The sequence below is a fragment of the Bos taurus genome, chromosome 2, assembly GCF_002263795.3.
Source record: "Bos taurus isolate L1 Dominette 01449 registration number 42190680 breed Hereford chromosome 2, ARS-UCD2.0, whole genome shotgun sequence".
NCBI classification, from domain to species: Eukaryota; Metazoa; Chordata; class Mammalia; order Artiodactyla; family Bovidae; genus Bos; species Bos taurus.
The window spans coordinates 7,796,983-7,821,605 of NC_037329.1; the positions used below are offsets into that span (position 1 = coordinate 7,796,983).

General features: G+C 36.7%; 1 long non-coding RNA gene across 1 annotated transcript; it reads right to left on the reverse strand.

The window, feature by feature from the left end:
- Positions 1–5,665: 5,665 nt before the first annotated feature.
- On the reverse strand, positions 5,666–11,398 carry LOC112442304 (uncharacterized). Its single transcript, XR_003030377.2, has 2 exons — positions 10,632–11,398; positions 5,666–6,020 (listed from the first exon to the last, which is right to left on the reverse strand). It is a non-coding gene; the product is annotated as an uncharacterized lncRNA (long non-coding RNA).
- Between the last annotated feature and the right edge of the window lie 13,225 nt (positions 11,399–24,623).

Genomic DNA, 24,623 nt, shown 5'->3' on the forward strand with positions numbered 1-24,623 from the left:
TGACATGAATCAGCCACGGGTGTACATGTATTCCCCATCTTGAAACCCCCTCCCACCTCCCTCCCCATCCCATCCCTCAGGGTCATGCCAATGCACCAGCCCTGAGCAACCCATCTCATGCATCGAATCTGGACTGGCAATCTATTTCACATATTACATGTCTCAATGCTATTCTCTCAAATCATCCCACCTTCGCCTTCTCCCACAGAGTCCAAAAGTCTCTTCTTTACATCTGTGTCTCTTTTGCTGTCTCTCATATAAGGTCATTGTTACCACCTTTCTAAAGTCCATATATATACTGTATTGATTATTACTGCATTAATATACTGTATTGATCTTTTTCCTTCTGACTTACTTCAGTCTGTAAATAGGCTCCAGTTTCATCCACCTCATTAGAACTGATTCAAATGTATTCTTTTTAATGGCAGAGTAATATTCCATTGTGTATATGTACCACAGCTTTCTTATCCATTCGTCTGCTGATGGACATCTAGGTTGCTTCCATGTCCTGGCTATTACAAACAGTGCTGCAATGAACATTGGGGTACATATATCTCTTTCAATTCTGGTTTCCTTGGTGTGTATGCCCAGTAGTGGGATTGCTGGGTCGTATGGCAGTTCTATTTCCAGTTTTTTAAGGAATCTCCACACTCTTCTCCATAGTGGCTGTACTAGTTTGCATTCTCACTAACAGTGTAAGAGGGTTCCCTTTTCTCCACACCCTTTCCAGCATTTATTGTTTGTGGACTTTTTGATGGCAGCCATTCTGACCGGCTTCTCACCTCATTGTGATTTTGATTTGCGTTTCTCTGATAATGATGTTGAGCATCTTTTCATGTGTTTGTTAGCCATCTGTATGTCTTCTTTGGAGAAATGTCTGTTTAGTTTTTTGGCCCATTTTTTTATTGGGTTGCTTATTTTTCTGGAATTGAGCTGCAGAAGTTGCTTGTATATTTTTGAGATTCTTTGTCAGTTGCTGCATTTGCTATTATTTTCTCCCATTCTGAAGGCTATCTTTTCACCTTGCTTATAGTTTCCTTCATTGTGTAAAAGCTTTTAAGTTTAATTAGGTCTCATTTGTTTATTTTTGCTTTTATTTCCATTACTCTGGGAGGTGGGTCATAGAGGATCCTGCTGTGATTGATTTATGTCAGAGAGTGTTTTGCCTATGTTTTCCTCTAGGAGTTTTATGGTTTCTGGCTTCACATTTAGATCTTTAATCCATTTTGAGTTTATTTTTGTGTATGGTGTTAGAAAGTGTTCTAATTTCATTCTTTTACAAGTGGTTGACCAGTTTTCCCAACACCACTTGTTAGATTGTCTTTTCTCTATTGTATATTCTTGCCTCTTTTATCAAAGATAAGGTGTCCCTATCTCTGGGCTTTCTGTTTTGTTCTATTGATCTATATTTCTGTCTTTGTGCCAGTACCATACTGTCTTGATGACTGTAGTTTGTAATATAAGCACTGAGACTTTAAAGACCCAAATGGATGTCCCTGAGGGAAACAGTCTTACCCCCATTTCTTTCCTGTTATGCGCCTTATGTGGCAAAGTAGGATACATAGCTTAATCGAGACAAAACAGAAATCATCATCTATTCTAAGTTTAGAATTTAATGCTTTATGATGTGCGTGTGTGTGTGTGTATGTGTGTATATCTGTGTGTAATTAGAATTTGGAGTACAGTTAGTTTGTATCAACCAAGGAGTTGTGTGATTGAGCTCCTCTGGGAACTGGAGAAAGGTTTTTGCAAATGACTGAGTCTGTAATTGAGACTTTATGTTCTACAGTGAAAAACCATGACAAGATAATTATACTTTATTGTTATTTTAAATGGATAAAGAAAGTGAGGGTAAAGAAAATGGGAAAAGTTAGGTCGGTAAGAACCTGGAAAGGAGGATGGGGGAGCTAAGGTACTCAACCCCAGTCATGGTACCTAAGAAAGTATAAAAGTTGCAGCCGAGGAAAAATGTCAAATGTGGGACCAAGGAAAAGACAACTTCAAGGGACACTGTTGCAATGTCTGGTCTTACTTGAGTTTCCATCTTCTTTGACCATCCATCTTCTCTCTGGGGCTAGTATGGCTGATCATCTCCCTGAACTACTGAATCCCTAACCTCCACCACCAATGGCCTCACAGGAGTTAACATGTGACCGTGTCACAAAACTTTGTTCAGACTTGATGTAGATAATCCCATAGCTTCTATGTGCATCAAGATTGTGTGATGGTGCATTGAGGACAGCTTTGGAGGACTGAACTAAACCAGCTGGAGGGCAGTTAGCTGAAGGTGATTTGTGACATCTCCACCACATGCATTTACCTTAGAGATATGTCTTTCACCCTCCATGAACTTTAGTTCCATAATCTGGCAACAAACCAGATCCCTGTCCTTAACCCATAGATTCTAAGAGATGCTCGGTTTTTTTTTTTTGTTTGTTTGCTTTTTTTTTTTTTAAACAAACTACTTAAATTAATGGCTTAGGAGCTATACTACACTAAGCGACTTCATGAATTTTGTGTACTCAGAACTGCATTGAAAATGAACCATTGGAAATAATGCAGTTCACTTTCCTAAGGGTCCAAACTTCTCTTGTACAGGAATGCAGGAGGAGACACAATTGAAAAAGTTGGCTTGGCACTGTGTCTTATAAGGCACTGAGTGTGAAGCAGAGATTGTGGATGGGGGTATTGAAAGTTCTGAGCAGGGCATAAATTTTATGAAGTGTTCCAGCACACAGAGGAAAATTCAAGGGCAGCCTCAAAGAAAAATTTAGAACTCCTGTAGGGGAGTAAAATACCAAAATGATTTGTTTTATTGAGTACAAGAAAAAGGAATAAAATCTGAGAGACTTTATATTTGATTTCAAAAATAACATAGCTCACAGGGATAGCTTTAGAAAAAAAGAGTAAAATGAATAAAAAAAGAAATTAGGGTGCAGGTGTTGATTACATTGGAGCTATCCTGGAAATTTCCAGTATGGTTATAGACAAAATGCTGCTAATTTCTCTGAAGATAAGAAATACCTGGAGGATAAATACACTTATGACCTTATGATCTTTCAAAATCTGTCCTAACCTAATTCTACCTATGAGACAGTTTAGTTCAGTTCAGTCACTCAGTCATGTCCAACTCTTTGCAACCCCATGGACTGCAGCATGCCAGGCATCCCTGTCCATCACCAACTCATGGAGTTTACTCAAATCCATGTCCATTGAGTCGATGATGCCATCCAACCATCTCATCCTCTGTTGTCTCCTTCTCCCGGCTTCAATCTTTCCCAGCATCAGGGTCTTTTCCAATGAGTCGGTTCTTCACATCAGGTAGTCAAAGTATTGGAGCTTCAGCTTCAGCATCAGTCCTTCCAATGAATAAATATTCAGGACTGATTTCCTTTAGGATGGACTGGTTGGATCTCTTTGCAGTCCAAGGGACTCTCAAGAGTCTTCTTGGGGCTGGTACACTGGGATGACCCAGAGGGATGGAATGGGGAGGGAGGTGGAAGGGGGATTCAGGATGGGGAACACATGTACACCCATGGCAGATTCATGTCAGTGTATGGCAAAACCAATACAATATTGTAAAGTAATTAACCTCCAATTAAAATAAATAAATTTATATTAAAAAAAAGAATCTTCTTCAACACCACAGTTCAAAGCCTCAATTCTTTGATGCTCTGCTTTCTTTATAGTCCAACTCTCACATCCATACATGACTACTGGAAAAACCATAGCTTTGACTATGCGGACCTTTGTTGACAAAGTAAAGTACGAGACAGTAAACTTTCATTAATAGAAACGACAAAAATTTATAAAGTTATAAAAAAATGTGCACAAAGTAGTTCATATAGATATTTCATTTCATATAGATATTTCAATTATTCTCTACATTGTTTTTTGAACTCAGTACTCATTTTATAAAAAGAAAGAGCCTTGATTTATCTTTTTTTTTTTGCTTTAAACCTACTTTCCAGGAAGGAGTTCTGCTAGCTGAAAAAAAGAAAAATATTTTACTTTTTTCCTTCAAGCCAGGAAAATTCAAATACTGAAAAGCAAAGAGACAAAAATTCAAGTTATAGGGCTATCACTTTAAGACCCATAGGTTTATACTGATATATATTTTTGTTACTGTGTTTGGTTTCATGCATCAGAAAATTTAATCTACTGGATTAACTATTTTTTTCCTTCCATAACAAGAAACTCAGAGGTAAATAGCTCAGAATTGGTATGATGGTAAAGGACCATGCCATTAAAGATAGTTCAACATGTTTTCTGTTATTTGTAGTATCCAGCTTTTATCCATATGGCACAAATTAGCTAAGAATATCTAGGCATCATGCTTACATTCCAAGATGAAAAAGAGAAAAGAAAGTAAAAATTACCCAACTGACTCTTCCCCTTTGCATCAATGAATCATATAGATTTGGCCATGAATGGCATACAATGGCTGCAAAGGAATATGAGGAGGTAAAAAATTTTAATCTGGGAAGTTGATATCATAAACAAAATCGTCTCTCTTAGTAAGGAAGAGGGGGAAATTAAACCGCAAGCAATAATGTTTTACTTGCTTAGAACTTTTTCAATTTTAGCTTCTATTAAAATCTCAAGGAACTGTTATATGTACTGTTAACAAAAATGCCTTCGTGCATCCTTTATTGATCAAGATACAAGAATAAAATGTAATATTTTATATTATGTACTCTGTTCCAAATAGTTCATAGCACTGTATATGTTTGTGTGTATATGCAGCTGGATGAATATAAGAAGGAAAAAATGTAAACATATTTCTATATAAATCATACACGGGAATTAGTTTTCAAGTTATCTACACTAGGGTTCTAGAGCAAGTGGCTGGCATGGAGTAAGGAGACAGTGCCCTGCCATGCTCAGTCTTTTGAGACCCCATGGACTGTAGCCCTCCAGGCTCCTCTGTCCATGAGATTTTCCAGGTAAGAATACCGGAGCACGTTGCTATTTTTTTTTCCCAGGGTATCTTTCCAATCCAGGGATCGAACCCACATCTCTTGTGTCCCCTGCATTGGCAGGCAGATTCTTTACCTCTGCACTGTCTGGGAAGCCCACAAGGAAGTGGTACACAGTAGAGACTTCATAGATGAGCTGACAGATAAAATTTATCCTGTGTCCCAGGAGTTTAGCTAATCTCCATAATGTCATCAAGAACTGATCAGAGGCAGAAAGAAAGTGGCATTGAACAGCCACTCACATTGACACTTCACCTCCAAAATCTGGTCTTATGAAGTTGAAAGTCTACTATATGCCATGATTAAATATACTTTTGGGAATTAGTCTCAAATTACTTAACTGTAATATCAGATAGTTAGAACATTTAAAATAAATCATTTGATAAAATTTGAACCTGGAGTCTGCTTGTTGAATTTTTTGATCGATTAAGTTTTAAAAATTAGGTTATTAAACTAATTGAACAAATATCAGTGATGCTGAGATATAAAATGAACAAACAAAAATCATACATCTTCAGGCTTACACAATTACTTCCAAGAAAGAAAATGCTAAATTAGAGGTTGCAATGGAAATATCTACTTCTTAGAGAAAGACTTTGTATTTATTTGTATGATAGGCAGACTGTGTTCTTTCATATCAAGCATCTGGAAAAGCAGAGACTGATCAAGGCAGGAAAATAACCAGATTTACTCCAATAGAACTTAACAGTTTTATAAAAAATAGACAGTTTGCAAATATTTAACCATAGCACCATCTGAGGCTTATGAACCATAGACAGAGGCTTAGATCAAAGCCCCAAGACATGCTGTGGCTTAGCCAGTGCTTGAGTTTATCCAGAAACAACCGAAACGTGATATCTTTTCACATCAGGGAATAAACTAAAGTGGAAACAGCACAATTGCAGTGACGGGTTCAGTCTGTGGTCAGACACGCAAGAAAAAGGAAGGCAAAAAAATACATTGTTCTGCTACAAAACTTCATTTCTGCTTGTAGCAAATTGTCATCAAATTGTGATTCATCCATGGTCATCAAATTGTGATCTGTTAAGATGAGAGAGAGATTATCAGAATAAGATATACCTTCAATAAGGATTCAGAGGGTTTTTTTTCTTTCTTTCTTTCTTTTCCCTTCCTTCTATAATCTCATCTTCTATTATGACAGTGTCAAGTTTTATATCAGGCCAGCTTGCAGGGGTAAAATGTGTGAAATCTGCTGAAAGAAAAGCAACATGTTCTCTAGTCCTTCCAGATAACTGTACAAAACCTAAAGCATTATTTTGAGAAGCACATTTTCCCTCTCCCAGCCAGAAAGGCATAATCATCCCTCTTGTACTGCCCATGAAGACAATTATATTATTTTATATACTTTAAAAGAGTTCATACAGGTTCTTATTTCACTATAAGCAAGCATATTTAGCATTCATTGAGGTCAAGCTTATATTCATTTTAAAATTTTTTTTAACTTTTTTATTGAAGTATAGTTGATTTACAATGTTGTGTCTATTTCAGGTATACAGCAAAGTGATTTAGTATGTATATATTCACACATATATATTCATTTATATGAGGCTTCCCTGGAGGAAGAAATGGCAACTGACTCCAGTATTCTTGCCTGGAAATCCCATGGACAGAGGAGCCTGGTGGGCTACAGTCTATGCAGTTGCAAAGAGTCAGACACAACTTAGCGACTAAATAACAACAACAATATTCAATTATATATATTCTGAATATATATATTTTTTTCAATTCTTTCCCCTTATAGGTTATTATAAAATACTGAGTATAGTTCTCTGTACTATACAATAGATCATTGTTGGTTATCATTTTATATATAGTAGTGTGTATATGTTCATCCCAAACTCCTAATTTATTCTTCCCTCAAGTATACATTTATTAATGAAACATCAAGTTTAAATCTTCTTGATTCCTTCATAACTAAGATGAATAAGAACAATTTCTTGTATTTGGTGTAGTTTATACTTTTTAATATTTTAACACCCATTATTCTACATATCATTCACCTTCACCTTCTCAACTAAATAAGCAGAGATAAACAATTCTTCTTTTATGGAAAAGACAGGCATGAAGAAGTTAATTTACCAAACTGACACATCGAACCAAAACTGGAGTTGGAACCAGACGACTATTTCCTTTCCCCAAACCCTGAAAACAATTGAGGAAAATTTGAAAACTAGTCACCTACATGCTTTTTGTCGGTAAATCTGGCTTATCTGGGGTTGCTTATTTGCCTGTTCTATTAAACTACACAGAACTTCCTAGAGTTTTTAATTGAATTATACAAAGTGTTTCAATTACCTCTGTCCAAATTTAAGTATAAATGTTTACAAGTTTCATTGAGAATCTTTCTGTTGCTCTATGGTTGTTGGATACAACAAGCAAATCAGTGATCAAGTAATGTTGATAATTGCATCTTTATTTTTAGAACAGAATTATTTTACTTTAAAATAGTGAGTTCTAGAGAAAGCAATGAATTACCAATGGCAGAACATCAGGAGTCAGTGGGTGTACCACCAAGGACCTTCAAGCTATATTTATCTGAAGTCCAAATTTAATTTGATTTAAAAAATATTTAGAGGTTGAAATCTGCTAGAAAATGTAAAATTTAGAAGTAATTTTGAAGAACTGTAAAGACAAATTGGGAAGCACTTTCTAAAATAATCTTAATTTTAATATAATAAAAATTGAACAGTCAGTATAATTAGCACTCACTCTCTTCTGCATGTTTATCAGTTACTCTAATTTGTTCCCATTGTTGGTGGCTGACCCTCAATTTTACTGTTTCCTTCACCTGAGGACTTGTCTGTTTTATGGCACTTGGGCTTCAGACAGGTCTTTCACCTACTTAAAAGTATGGCACAATACATACAGCATATTTTCAGGACAATTTTTAGAACAATAATACCAATTTGGTTTTTTAAGGTAATAAACATAAAAAGAATAATAAAGAACAGTACTAATTGAACGTCCTTGGAAGAAAAGTTATGATCAACCTAGACAGCATATTGAAAAGCAGAGACATTACTTTGCCAACAAAGGTCTGTCTAGTCAAGGCTATGGTTTTTCCAGTGGTCATGTATGGATATGAGAGTTGGACTGTGAAGAAAGCTGAGTGCTAAAGAATTGATGCTTTTGACCTGTGGTGTTGGAGAAGACTCTTGAGAGTCCCTTGGACTGCAAGGGGATCCAACCAGTCCATTCTGAAGAAGATCAGCCCTGGATGTTCTTTGAAAGGAATGATGCTTAAGCTGAAACTCCAGTACTTTGGCCACCTCATGCGAAGAATTTACTCACTGGAAAAGACTCTGATGCTGGAAGGGATTGGGGGCAGGAGCAGAAGGGGACGACAGAGGATGATACGGCTGGATGGCATCACCGGCTCGATGGACATGAGTTTGAGTGAACTCCGGGAGATGGTGATGGACAGGGAGGCCTTGCGTGCTGCGATTCATGGTATCTCAAAGAGTCGGACACGACTGAGCAACTGAACTAAACTGAATAAGTTTTTTCTTGGTTATACTCATTGAGGCATAAGAGAGTTTGAGTAAATTCTCTCTATCATACAACTCACCAGTAGCAGATATGGGGTCAAATTCAGGATTTAGAGAACTAGAGTCTGCTGCTCATGACAGCATTCTGTTAATAATATCTTACTTTAATGTAATGCTATATCATTGCTTATGATAGATCAAGTTAATTGTTTATGAGTTAGACAAGCACAGATCTAGACTTTTTCTTGCTGTTTTGAGCATTTTTTTTTTCCCTGAATATTAGCTCAGTGAATTGGAAACTGGGAAATATTAGATCTCTAGTCTAACATAGCTCTGAGGTATTGAGATTCTAAACTCTTTATGCTTCACTTTCATTGTGTGGATAATGGAATTTTTAGAAGAGATTAACTTGATCTCAGGTGAATGGTATGTGTTTTTATCTGGAGAATGGATGTTTTTCCATTTGGCTACTCAGCAAGCCATGGGGGTGGGAAATCCTCAATATGGGCAGATCTTAGATGATGCTTTTACTCATCCACTTTATGAAGAGGGTTGCCCTCTTGTAATAATATATACACAATTATAGGCAGTGATGAGTCAATTTGTTGGTTGGTCTGAGACCTAGAGAAATATTGAAAGATTGAGAACAAGCATATCTGTACACATGTGGCCATATCCTATACTGTACAACAGAAGCTAACACAATGTTGGAAAGCAACTATACTCCAAAGAAAAAAGAAGGAAAGAACAAGCCTATCTGGGTTTATGGCACATGGGTGGCTTTATAGTCTTAAGTATGAAGCATGAAGACTTTTGTATTGTGTGTTAACAACCACTGTGGAAGAGGCAACATACACCCAGGTCGTCAGAATGACTTGGCCCGGTTTTGGTAGACACAGGCAGCTTCTGTCCTCAGAAAATTAACTATAAGAACAGAGTAGCATGGTGACAGAGATGGAAGCAATGCAGTCCAGCAGCCTAGGCACTCATTCCCTAAAGCTGATCTAGCCACTGCCATTGCCTAATGCCATTCTTCTAGCAACAGGAAATATCCCAAATTCCCCAAATAAGTACCATTCTATGAGGAGGAGAAGCGGCATTTGATGGCAACTTTACTACATTGGACCACTTTACCATGGAAGGTATTGCAATCCATCTATACTATTGGGTATGGTTTTACCTTGCTTGTCTATAAAACTTGAGTGCTTAAATAGAGCTTTTTCTATTGACAAAGAATTCCTGAATAACATCACATCAGACCAAGAGACCTATTTCATAGACTAGAAGGGACAGTGTGGGCACATATTCATGGGATCCACCGGTTCAATCACATACTGTATAATCCAAAAACTGAATTCCTGATACAAATGGCCTTTTGCCAATGCACCTAAGGTACCAATTTGGAGATGACTTTCTATTAGCATGGCAAGTCATCCTCCACAGTGTAATACATGGCTTTAATCAATGACCATTATCAGTGACAGGTCACTGCCAGGTGGACTATATTAAGTGTGGTCCTGCTTACAATTACTTGCAATGACCCACATGAAGAATTCATGCTTCTAGGTCCTGCAATTTTTAGCTCTGTGGCTTCAGAAGTTTTGATTCCTGATACAGAAGTACCTCTACTAGGAAAATAACAAGAGTCCCATTAAACTTTATGCTACATATGCCATCACTTATTTCATGCTCCTTGTACAAGAAAACTTCTGGCAAGGAAAGGAGACACTATCCTGGTAGGAATAACTGATCCTGATCAACAGGTGGAAATAGGGCTGCTGCTAAACAATGGGACCAGATAATTTACTGGGGTACTGCTTGGTAATTCTGTGCTCAATGTTGATAATAAATAAACAAAAGTAGAAGTTATAAACTAAAAAATGTTACTCAGAGGCTCAGTCTCATTAATAAGCATCTTGGTTTCCCTGCTAGAGTGAACATGTACACAGAAAAGGGTGCCAGCTATGACAAGAACTTAATGGATAATGATGAGTATCATTTGCTTTCTAAATATAAGCTGTACTGGTGGGAGCTCTAATTTTTCCCACTAATCTTACTCAAGTATATTTCCTCGTGAAACAAAGAACAGCTCAAACCATGCAGGGACTGTTCCCAAACAGGAAGAGCTTAAATACCCACATACCTCCATTAGGATGTTCCAAGGCACTCATGTTTGTGGTCTCCAGAATCACCACTTTCTAATGGTTTCTAGTTGAGTTCTTCCCTAGTAATTACTTTGGACCAAAGGGAGATGCCTCACCAGAATTAACTGCCTCACTCCAAAGCACACTGTATATAACCTCTAATCCATGGGAAGGTACAGCTCACTTTCTTCAATTTAGAATATCTCTGAAGGGTCATACCAGCCCCCCAGCTCCTTATTGGATGGTTGGAGCCATTGTTGCATCACAGTTCAACTTCTCCTTCTGCCCAATCCAGAACCCTCATTCCTGCACAGGTGTCATTACCAAAAACAATCCCCAGTGAACCATCTGCATGCAAATATCCATCTCAGAGTCTTTTCCCTATGGAACTCGCCCTACAGCATTATTACATCTCGATTGCTGTAGCATATATTTAAAACGTGTTGTTAATTTGAATGTCACCTCCCAGTGCCACACCTTCCAAAGTGGTCTTTCCTTAGGTGATTCTTGGATTCTTGGAAGTGCTGCCGGCCCCTTTTGGCCATGCTTTCTTCCCAGGATTCTGGAGAAGTGAGGTCTTTACCTTCAGGCTCATCCACATGTTAAAGGCTGCTGTTCTGCTTATGTTTTCTCCCCATTGTGAAACCTCATGAGAGATTTTTACTAAGTTACAGATCAAACTGTCCAACTCAGCAGCCCTCGCTTGTATTCTGTGGTGGCTCAGACGGTAAACTGTCTGCCCACAATGTGGGAGACCCAGGTTCGATCCCTGGGTTGGGAAGATCCCCTGGAGAAGGAAATGGCAACCCATTCCAGTATTTTTGCCTGGAAAATCCCATGGACGGAGGAGCCTGGTAGGCTACAGTCCATGGGGTCACAAAGAATTGGACACGACTGAGTGACTTCACTTCACTCTTGTATTCATCCTCTTTTATTTCTGTGGTTTAAAGCCTGGTTTGGGACTGTTTACTCCAGATCTTCCATTCTGGGTAATCCATCCTTTAATAATTCTCAAGTTTCCTTTTTTACCCAACCTCCCACATTTTTGCTGAAAGTATCTGTACTCCTTTCTGCCTTTACGCAAGGAGAACAATTGGTGGTTTCAAGGCTGGGAACACCTTAAATACTCATTTTTAGGGAATTATGGAGGACAAATACACGTTTAAATTGTGCCTTTATTAGCAATGTTCATTTATTAGCACTCGAAAATATTTCAAAAATGTTTTGCTTTCTCAGTTAAAATTGATCAACTATTTCTCTGAGTCAACCCTCAGACCATAATTATCTTTGAGGAAAAATATCATTTTGTGTAAAGAATAGCAACAAAACTAAGAAAAATGATGAATAGGCAGCTGACTATAAAAGCACTATACGAGATATTGAAGGTCATAAATTGTATTTTATATTTGCTATGAATAAATTCTTAAAAGCTAAAGATGAAAAGCAGATGATATCACATAAAATAACATTAAATTAAAGGTTTAACAATATCCAAGTAGAAATGGATAAAACTATAAGAATGTGAGAGGAGATTTAAGTGAGAGAGAAAGAATTTGTACTTGCAAAAAAAGGGAGTATTAGAAGAGTGTAGACTCATGGAAACCAAATATTCAGATTTTCAAGAGGAAGAAAGACAAGGGCAGTGCATCTAAGCAAACTATAATCACATTCTACTCATGTCTACCATGTTCAACGAAGCAAAACTGGACTGATGTTTTATCAGCAGCCATTTATAACTCAGCATATTTTAGTTGCCTGAGTACTCACATTTTTAAAGAATTTTAGCCAAGTTTGGTTTTGGTCTGAATTCTTCTTTGGGATAAATTTCAAACCATAGAAAAAGCACATCGTTTTTTTGGCTTCCCACTAAGGCAAGCTGGGTTCGACTTTGTGGGACTCTGGGTTCTGTAGCCATGCTCAGCACAAAGGTTTCTGGCAGACACAGACCCATTTCAAAAGCCATGCCAATGGCTGCAATTGCGGGGATAAGCCCTTCAAAAGACCAAAATTCCTGTTTTCAATTATGTAGGTCTTGTTATGATTTATTTAGTTCTGGACATCCAATCCTGGAAAGATTGAACCCCACTTTCATTAAAGATATCATATGGAGCAAATAGGCAGCTCAAAATTGCAGAACAGTTTATGGAGCAGACAAAATGAAGTTATTCTGAAAAAGTATATTAAAACAATATTTGTTATTAAGTCATTTGATGATATGTAAAATATTAAAAGAAATACAAGGTTAAGCCCTTTTATATTACTTTCCTTACTGCTTTATTTTTATTACCTAAGACTTGTTTGAAGCATAAGAACCTCATGGTTGTAACAGTACCTCTGCATTCATTTTTATAATAATAGCTATCATTTATTTAGTTACTAATTTAGACATTTTATGTATTCAATTTCATTTTATCCTTAACCTCTGTGACTAAAAACTATTCATATTTTATAGGTAAGGAGACTTAAAGATGCTGAGTATTTTTTCAAAGGTCACAAGTTAATAAGCACTGGAGGCATTTAATAGGTATCATGGACTATATTAATGCAAAATTTGGCTTCCTCCCTTAGTAGTTTCCCTTCTGTAGCCATTTCCTGATGAACTCAGGAGTAGGTATGTACTTGCTTTGGCCAGTGAAATAATATGTGCTCACTTCTGAGCAAAAGTGTTGTGGGCTGCTACCAAGCAGAAGTGTGAAGAGTTAGCGAATGGGTCATCATGACTTTTTTCTTCATCATCAGAAATGCCCTAGTTAGAGACAGCTCCTTTAGCCTAGACTATATCTGCCTTGAGATAAACAGAAGCAGCATTTTGCAATGGACATGTAGTGTGAATGAAAATAAACTGTTACTCTCTTCTGATACTTGGGGGGTCATTTGTTGACACAGTATCATGGTCTGGCCTGACTGACTCAATAGAATCAGCAAGTAGAAGTCACTGTGACTTGAATTCAACATCTTTCCCATGATTGTTGCAAATAAAATGTGTTCTGATTACACATTCATATTTATCTCCATCAAAAAGTTACTTAAAGTATTTATGTGCCATCTACTGTGAGATTATGTTCAATTGCTTTCATGATTTCAGTTTTGTATTTTTAATCTATGACCAGATAACAGCATATATTAATATATGTATATGCCTTTCCTTCTGCCTAAATTTAACTTATATGCAGAGTACACCATGAGAAACATTGGGCTGGAAGAAGCACAAGCTGGAATCAAGATTGCCAGGAGAAATATCAATAACCTCAGATATGCAGATGAAACCACCCTTATGGCAGAAAGTGAAGAGGAGCTAAAAAGCCTCTTGATGAAAGTGAAAGAGGAGAGTGAAAAAGTTGACTTAAAGCTCAACATTCAGAAAACTAAGATCATGGCATCCGGTCCCATCACTTCATGGCAAATAGATGGGGAAACAGTGGAAACAATGTCAGACTTTATTTTTCTGGGCTCCAAAATCACTGCAGATGGTGACTGCAGCCATGAAATTAAAATATGCTTACTCCTCAGAAGGAAAGTTATGACCAACCTAGATAACATATTCAAAAGCAGAGACAATACTTTGCCAACAAAAGTCCGTCTAGTCAAGGCTATGGTTTTTCCAGTGGTCATGTATGGATGTGAGAGTTGGACTGGGAAGAAGGCTGAGCACCGAAGAATTGATGCTTTTGAACTGTGGTGTTGAAGAAGACTCCTGAGGGTCCCTTGGACTGCAAGGAGATCCAACCAGTGCATCCTAAAGGAGATCAGTCCTGGGTGTTCTTTGGAAGGAATGATGCTAAAGCTAAAACTCCAATACTTTGGCCATCTCATGCAAAGAGTTGACCATTGGAGAAGACTCTGATGCTGGGAGGGATTGGGGGCAGGAGGAGAAGGGGACGACAGAGGATGAGATGGCTGGATGGCATCACTGACTTGATGGACATGAGTTTGAGTGAACTCTGGGAGTTGGTGATGGACAGGGAGGCCTGGAGTGTTGCAGTTCATGGGGTCGCAAAGAGTCGGACACGACTGAGCAACTGAACTGAACTGAACCTTAAGTATGTTAAGTGACAGTAGTAACTCTTGAAATAGTGTCTTTGGAAATAATGCTGAAAATATTTCTGTAATTTCTACAACTTAAATCTAATATTTGTATTGAATTCATGTAAAATTACATCTTACTTACTCAATTCTGGTTTATCACCACTTCTATATTTCTAATGCACATTCTCTAGTACTCTTTAGATAGGTCATTTCCTCTGCTGCTTAGGTCTAGGGAAAAAAATGGTACTTAATTTTTCTTCTTTTATCTATATTTTGCTTTTTAATATTTTTAGTGTTATATTCATAAAATCTATATCCAGCAAACACATATCCCAAGAAGCTGTTAAAATTCATTAAAATAAAGTTTTAAAATTTAGAATATTCTTAGATTTACATTTCCCACATAGGTTGCCACATATCCCAAGGAACTGTTAAAATTCATTAAAATAAAGTTTCAAAATTTAGAATATTCTTAGATTTACAGAAGAATCACAAAGATAGTACAAGGTATTCATATGTACTGCACACATATACCCTTATTATTAACTTGTTTTGTGTAGTGCATTTGTTACAATAAATGGCTAAGAATGATGTATTATTATTCACTGAGGTTCACAAATTATTCAGATTTCCTTAGTTTTTACCTAATGTCCCTTCTCTTTTCCTGGATTTCATCCAGGATACCGCATTATAAAGAGTAGTTAAGTCTCCTTAGGCTCCTCTTTGCTGTGACAATTTCTCATGCTGCCCTAGTTTTTGATGAACTTGATAGCTTGACTAGTACTGGGTAGCTATTTTGTAGAATAACCCTCTCTTCTGATGTCTGGTGCTTTTTCCTCATGATTAGATGGAGTTGTGGTTTTATGAAAGGAAGTCCTCAGAGATAAAGTGTCATCTTCATTACATCATTTCAAGGGTAGATACTATCAATGTGATTGATTACTTCTGATGTGAGCCCTGCTCACCTGTCAGAGATAGTGTTGATCAGGCTTCACCACCACACAGTTAACTTTTCCTGACTTTTGATCCTATGCTCTTTTTCACCTTTCTTTACTATGCTGTGCTTCTCTCTGAACAGCCCACACTTAAGGAGTGGAGAGTTATGCTTCACTCCCTTGAGCACAAAGTATCTGCACAAATTATTTGGAATCCTTCCATTTATATTTTTATATTTTATGAATATAAAATTTATATTTATATTTTTATATAAATGTTTATATTTTCTCCACAATTTGTTGATTTATTCAATCACTTGTTTATATCAATATAAACTCATGAACATTTATTTTTAGCACTGGATCATAATCGAATTCTATTTTCTTGCTCATTTTTATCCATCTTTGGCCATGGGAAGCTCTTTCAGTTGACTCATGTGTCCCTCTGATATACTTCATCATTGTGGTTTTCTTTTCTTATTACCAGCCCCTTACTTTCAGATACTACCGAAGACTTCAGGATCATTTTGTATACTTTTCCCCAAGATTATAGAGTCAGCTGCTTTTTTTCCAAGAAGTACCCTAGTCCCTTTTACTAGAAATCAAGATCTGAGTAACATGCTCATTGTTACTAAAGGGCACTGCTTCTGGATCCTCTAAGCTGACAAAGCAGGGAACAATATGTGTGAATAATAACTGGTACATACTCACATATCTATAAATATTTCTATATGTAACTGTTTTAATCTAAAAAAGGGTCTATTGCTGATGTATCCAAAGTCCATCGATTTCCACAAGATCATTGTAGTCTTCTTCCTTTGCTTATCTGTAATCTTCTGTTCCAGAAGTGAGAAATCTGGCTATTATCATTGGCCATAGGTTCACTTAATTGTTTAATCACAATATACACATGTAGTGGTGTCAGAATGATTAATCCCCACCCCCGTGTGAAATAACTCTAATATCTAGAGCATATTGTTTATGTGTAGTTCCCTTTGCCTCTAGTCTTATAGACTGCACTTCTTTCCAAGTTTATTTAGGCCAGGACATTGACTCCCTCCCCTTCCAGTGAACTTGTTTCACATGCTCATAATACAGTTAGATTGTTTTGGTACATTCTGCCATTCGTCCTGGGATCCCCCAATATCCTAAGTGATTTTTAAAATTTTTCATGCGTTAAGGTTCAGTCTTCTGCTGCACAGTGTCATGTATCCACCATTATGCTGCTGCTGCTGCTAAGTCGCTTGTCGTGTCCGACTCTGTGTGACCCCATAGATGGAAGCCCACCAGGCTCCTCTGTCCCTGGGATTCTCCAGGAAAGAACACTGGAGTGGGTTGCCATTTCCTACTCCAATCCACCATTATAGTGTAAGACAAAATATTTTCACTGCCTTAAATTGTTTTTTTTATGTTTCATCTATTAAATCTTCTCCCATTCCCCAAACCCTTGGCAAACACATATTTTTACTATGGCTTCAGTTTTGCCTTTTCCATAATAAAATATTCTTTGAATCATACAGTAATAGCATTTTCAGAGTGACTTCTTTCCATTAGAAACATGTAGTTAAGATTCACCAATGTCTTTTCATGGTTTGATAGCTCATATCTTTTTTCCCTTTAATAGTATTACATGAATATACCTTGTACGAGTAAACCACAGTTGATTTATACATTCACCTATTAAAGGACATCTTGGTTGCTTCCAGTTTTTGACAATTATGAAAAAGGCTGCTACAAGCATTTACATGCAGTTTTTTGTGAAACATAAATTTCCAAATAAATGACTTGGATAAATAACCATGCGAATGTTTATTGAATCGAATGCTAGGGCCATATTTAATTTTGTATAAAGCTACCAAACCGTCTTCCAAGTTGCTGTACCATTTTCCATTTTCAGCAGCGATGAATCGGAGTTTCAATTGTGCAACATCCTTGTCTGCAGTCAGCACTGTCAGTATTTTGGATTTTAGCCAAATATTGAGGTCACCAAAAATTTCATTTGGGTTTTTCTGTAACATCATATGGAAGCCATAAGATTATTTAATGTAGAATAATGTAGAAATAATGTACATTATTTAATGTAGAAGCTCTAGTTTAGAAAAGGCAGGTATCATTAAGGATAGACAAAGCTCTCACACTTTATACTTTTTCTGAGAATCATCAAGTCCACTTCAGAATACTTTAGCATTAGTAATTTGGGAAGACAACACATCCTGAATAAGTCATCTCTATGCATGAATTTTATTTCCACCATAAAATGAAGCTAGAATCAAAGTTAGAATTACTTTGATTAGAAACTAACAATTAGAACTGAACAACTTTCCTATTTAACATACAACATTGTTGATTATATTTATCATATTTTATATTACATCCCCAGTACTTATCTGGGGATAAATTAAACTGGAAGTCTGTACCTTTTGGTTGCCTTCAGCCAGTTCCCCCTTCACTTTCCCCACCACTGTTAAACACAACTTTGATCTATTTTCCTATTTGTTTTTGAGGTATAATTGACCAACCCTGTGTTAGTTCTTGTTACAAAGCATAGCAATTCCATATTTTTGCACATTTTAAAGCAATCACCACAAGTTTTGTTACCTTACTAAGATATTATTACATCAGATCAGATTAGATCAGTCGCTCAGTCGTGTCCGACTCTTTGCGACCCCATGAATCGCAGCACACCAGGCCTCCCTGTCCATCACCAACTCCTGGAGTTCACTCAGACTCATGTCCATCAAGTCAGTGATGCCATCCAGCCATCTCATCCTCTGTTGTCCCCTTCTCCTCCTGCCCCCAATCCCTCCCAGCATCAGAGTCTTTTCCAATGGTCAACTCTTCTCATGAGGTGGCCAAAGTACTGGAGTTTCAGCTTTAGCATCATTCCTTCCAAAGAAATCCCAGGGCTGATCTCCTTCAGAATGGACTGGTTGGATCTCCTTGCAATCCAAGGACTCTCAAGAGTCTTCTCCAACACCAAGTTCAAAAGCATCCATTCTTCGGTGCTCAGCCTGCTTCACAGTCCAACTCTCACATCCATACATGACCACTGGAAAAACCATAGCCTTGACTAGATGAACCTTTGTTGGCAAAGTAATGTCTCTGCTTTTGAATATGCTATCTAGGTTGGTCATAACTTTCCTTCCGAGGAGTAAGCGTCTTTTGATTTCATGGCTGCAGTCACCATCTGCAGTGATTCTGGAGCCCAGAAAAATAAAGTCTGACACTGTTTCCACTGTTTCCCCATCTATTTGCCATGAAGTGATGGGACCGGATGCCATGATCTTCGTTTTCTGAATGTTGAGCTTTAAGCCAACTTTGTCACTCTCCACTTTCACTTTCATCAAGAGGCTTTTTAGCTCCTCTTCACTTTCTGCCTTAAGGGTGGTGTCATCTGCATATCTGAGGTTATTGATATTTCTCCCGGCAATCTTGATTCCAGCTTGTGTTTCTTCCAGTCCAGCGTTTCTCATGATGTTCTCTGCATATAAGTTAAATAAACAGGGTGACAATATACAGCCTTGACGTACTCCTTTTCCTATTTGGAACCAGTCTGTTTTTCCATGTCCAGTTCTAACTGTTGCTTCCTGACCTGCATACAAATTTCTCAAGAGGCAGGTCAGGTGATCTGGTATTCCCATCTCTTTCAGAATTTTCCACAGTTTCTTGTGATCCACACTGTCAAAGTCTTTGGCATAGTTGAATATATTTCCCACACTGTACATTTCCTAGCTGTGACTCATTTATTTTGCAGCTGGAAGTTTGTACCTCTCAATCTCCCCCACTTATTTCTTTCCTTTCCCCATCCCCTCCCTTCTGGCAGCAGTGTTTCTTTTCTGTATTCATAACTCTGTTTCTGTTTTGTTTGTTCATTTGTTTTCTTTGTCAGATTCCACAAAAATGTGAGATCTTACAGTTCTTGTCTTTTTCTATCAAACTTATTTCACTAAGCATAATATCACATGATCGTCCATGCTGTCACAAATGGTAAGACTTCATTCTTTTTATGGCTAATAGTCCATTGTGTGTGTGTGTATGCATACCACATCTCTTTTATCCATTCACCTATTGATGGGATTGAGGGTGCTTCCATATCTTGGCTACTGTAAATCATGCTGCAATAAACAGGAATGCATTTATCTGTCAAATTAGTGCTTTTGATCTTTTTAGATAAATACCTAGAAGTGGAATTGCTGGGTGATATGGTAGTTCTATTTTTAACTTTCTGAGAAAACTCCATACTATTTTCCATAGTAGGTGCCCAAAATTTACATTCCCACTGACAGTGTACCAACCTCCCCTTTTCTCCATGTCCTTGCCAATACTTGTTATTTGTTTTTTGATAATACCCATTCTGCCAGGTGTGAGGTGATATCTTACTGTGGTTTGATTTGCATGTCTCTGATTAGTGATACTGAGTATCTTTTCATGTGAGGTGATATCTTACTGTGGTTTGATTTGCATGTCTCTGATTAGTGATACTGAGTATCTTTTCACGTGAGGTGATATCTTACTGTGGTTTGATTTGCATGTCTCTGATTAGTGATACTGAGTATCTTTTCATGTGAGGTGATATCTTACTGTGGTTTGATTTGCATCTCTCTGATTAGTGATACTGAGTATCTTTTCATGTGAGGTGATATCTTACTGTGGTTTGATTTGCATCTCTGATTAGTGATACTGAGTATCTTTTCATGTGAGGTGATATCTTACTGTGGTTTGATTTGCATCTCTGATTAGTGATACTGAGTATCTTTTCATGTGAGGTGATATCTTACTGTGGTTTGATTTGCATCTCTGATTAGTGATACTGAGTATCTTTTCATGTGAGGTGATATCTTACTGTGGTTTGATTTGCATCTCTCTGATTAGTGATACTGAGTATCTTTTCATGTGAGGTGATATCTTACTGTGGTTTGATTTGCATCTCTGATTAGTGATACTGAGTATCTTTTCATGTGAGGTGATATCTTACTTTGGTTTGATTTGCATCTCTCTGATTAGTGATACTGAGTATCTTTTCATGTGAGGTGATATCTTACTGTGGTTTGATTTGCATCTCTGATTAGTGATACTGAGTATCTTTTCATGTGAGGTGATATCTTACTGTGGTTTGATTTGCATCTCTCTGATTAGTGATACTGAGTATCTTTTCATGTGAGGTGATATCTTACTGTGGTTTGATTTGCATCTCTCTGATTAGTGATACTGAGTATCTTTTCATGTGAGGTGATATCTTACTGTGGTTTGATTTGCATCTCTCTGATTAGTGATACTGAGTATCTTTTCATGTGAGGTGATATCTTACTGTGGTTTGATTTGCATCTCTCTGATTAGTGATACTGAGTATCTTTTCATGTGAGGTGATATCTTACTGTGGTTTGATTTGCATGTCTCTGATTAGTGATACTGAGTATCTTTTCATGTGAGGTGATATCTTACTGTGGTTTGATTTGCATCTCTCTGATTAGTGATACCGAGTATCTTTTCATGTGAGGTGATATCTTACTGTGGTTTGATTTGCATCTCTGATTAGTGATACTGAGTATCTTTTCATGTGAGGTGATATCTTACTGTGGTTTGATTTGCATCTCTCTGATTAGTGATACTGAGTATCTTTTCATGTGAGGTGATATCTTACTGTGGTTTTGATTTGCATCTCTCTGATTAGTGATACTGAGTATCTTTTCATGTGAGGTGATATCTTACTGTGGTTTGATTTGCATCTCTCTGATTAGTGATACTGAGTATCTTTTCACGTGAGGGGATATCTTACTGTGGTTTGATTTGCATCTCTCTGATTAGTGATACTGAGTATCTTTTCACGTGAGGTGATATCTTACTGTGGTTTGATTTGCATGTCTCTGATTAGTGATACTGAGTATCTTTTCATGTGAGGTGATATCTTACTGTGGTTTGATTTGCATCTCTCTGATTAGTGATACTGAGTATCTTTTCATGTGAGGTGATATCTTACTGTGGTTTGATTTGCATCTCTCTGATTAGTGATACTGAGTATCTTTTCACGTGAGGTGATATCTTACTGTGGTTTGATTTGCATCTCTCTGATTAGTGATACTGAGTATCTTTTCATGTGAGGTGATATCTTACTGTGGTTTGATTTGCATCTCTCTGATTAGTGATACTGAGTATCTTTTCATGTGAGGTGATATCTTACTGTGGTTTGATTTGCATCTCTCTGATTAGTGATACTGAGTATCTTTTCATGTGAGGTGATATCTTACTGTGGTTTGATTTGCATCTCTGATTAGTGATACTGAGTATCTTTTCATGTGAGGTGATATCTTACTTTGGTTTGATTTGCATCTCTCTGATTAGTGATACTGAGTATCTTTTCATGTGAGGTGATATCTTACTGTGGTTTGATTTGCATCTCTGATTAGTGATACTGAGTATCTTTTCATGTGAGGTGATATCTTACTGTGGTTTGATTTGCATCTCTGATTAGTGATACTGAGTATCTTTTCATGTGAGGTGATATCTTACTGTGGTTTGATTTGCATCTCTCTGATTAGTGATACTGAGTATCTTTTCATGTGAGGTGATATCTTACTGTGGTTTGATTTGCATCTCTCTGATTAGTGATACTGAGTATCTTTTCATGTGAGGTGATATCTTACTGTGGTTTGATTTGCATCTCTCTGATTAGTGATACTGAGTATCTTTTCATGTGAGGTGATATCTTACTGTGGTTTGATTTGCATCTCTGATTAGTGATACTGAGTATCTTTTCACATGAGGTGATATCTTACTGTGGTTTGATTTGCATCTCTGATTAGTGATACTGAGTATCTTTTCATGTGAGGTGATATCTTACTGTGGTTTGATTTGCATCTCTCTGATTAGTGATACTGAGTATCTTTTCATGTGAGGTGATATCTTACTGTGGTTTGATTTGCATCTCTGATTAGTGATACTGAGTATCTTTTCATGTGAGGTGATATCTTACTGTGGTTTGATTTGCATCTCTCTGATTAGTGATACTGAGTATCTTTTCACGTGAGGTGATATCTTACTGTGGTTTGATTTGCATCTCTGATTAGTGATACTGAGTATCTTTTCATGTGAGGTGATATCTTACTGTGGTTTGATTTGCATCTCTCTGATTAGTGATACTGAGTATCTTTTCATGTGAGGTGATATCTTACTGTGGTTTGATTTGCATCTCTGATTAGTGATACTGAGTATCTTTTCATGTGAGGTGATATCTTACTGTGGTTTGATTTGCATCTCTGATTAGTGATACTGAGTATCTTTTCACGTGCCTGTAGGCCACTTGTGCCTTTGGGAAAAGGTTTATTCAGATACTCTGCTCATTTTCTAATCACGCTGTTTGTTTACTTGATGTTGAGTTAAATGAGTTCTTTGGATATTAAACCCTTATCAGATATAATGTTTGCAAAATCTTTTCACATTCAGTAGGTGGCCTTCTCATTTTGTTGATGCATTTCCTCTGCTGTGCAAAAGCTTTGCAGTTTGATATAGTTCCATTTGTTTATTTTTGCTTTTATTTCCCTTGTTGAAGGAGACAGTTTCCCCTCCTCCCAAAAAACATAGTAAAACCAGTGCCAAACACCTTACTCCCAAAGTTTTCTTGTAAAAATTTTATAGTTTCAAGTCTTACACTTAGGTCTTTAATCCATTTTTAATCACATGATTTGAGATTCCAATTCTTCATTTTAACAAGTTATCTACAACTTGTGGTTTTTAGACTGACTATTCATATAGAAACCCATTAGTCCATGTTTAACTATCACATATATAGAAATAAAGGATTATGGCATAGTAATCAGAAGTTTCTGTCAAACTATCCAGATAATTTAATACAGTCTGGGAGAAATCTAAGCTAGAACAGTTGATAGTAAATGATTCTTTCATCACAGCACTAATCGATGATTTCTGCTCTACTGAAATAGTTCAGTGGAAGATATTGAATAAAGTTTTCTGTCAAAATGTAGTGCTAAATTAATAGGGAATCAGAAAAAGCATCACTTATATGGGTGGAGGCTAACTTAAAAATATTGTGTAGAATGAATGAACATTATATAGCATTAAAATCACATTAAAATTAAGAAGTAGAAACTTATAGTGAATTTATTTTCACAAAATCTTGATACAAAACCAAAATGTTTAATGAATATATACACATTCATTGTATGTTTTTTTTCCCCCAAATCTGAAGTTTTTACAAAAGCTTAAACATAGTAGGCTTCTCTGCCTTTCAAGTTGAATCTATTTATTTATTGCTATAAATAAGTAGAACTCACATACTTCTATCTCCAAAATTGCCTTGGCTCTAAATCATATCAATTTATAATCAATATGAAGTGTCAAATAACAAAGCCAAGAATAACTTTATGAGAACATCCGATTAAGTATTTTTTTTAATTAGAAAAAATGCTTCTATATGGAACCCTATATCTATACAAAAGTATTTCATAATTTGTAATTACAATTCATTTAGGCAGGATAGAAATAGTTAGATGCAATAAGTTTGACTGAAATGTATAACTGATGGTCTTTGCAACTGTCTTTTGAGACTCTACAGCTAAGAAAATAAAGGGCAACATGGAATTTCTGTTCAACACTGTCCACTTTAGATCCACATTTTTTAGTTTGCTAATAACTTTTCCATATTATGCTGATCTGCAATTTTTGAAACCATATTTTAACCCAAGCAGTTGGCATAATTTCTAGAGTAACTGCTTTATTCTGGGAAATCTGGCTGCCATGATTAGTGGTTTGACTACAGTATTTCCATACGAGTAAGTTCCCACTGATGTATTTGTGGTTTCACATATACCAAGAAATATTCTGTGATGAGTGCTGGATGGAAAAGATTGTTCATCTCACAATGATCTTTCTGGCCACATAGACATACCACAATCTGTATCAGTAATCTTGAAATTTTGGCAGTCATAAATATACATTAGTCTTGCCAATATATATTCATTATTCAGACAGTTTTCTTTTGATGTTTTAGCCTTTAGGAAATGAAAGAAAAAGAAA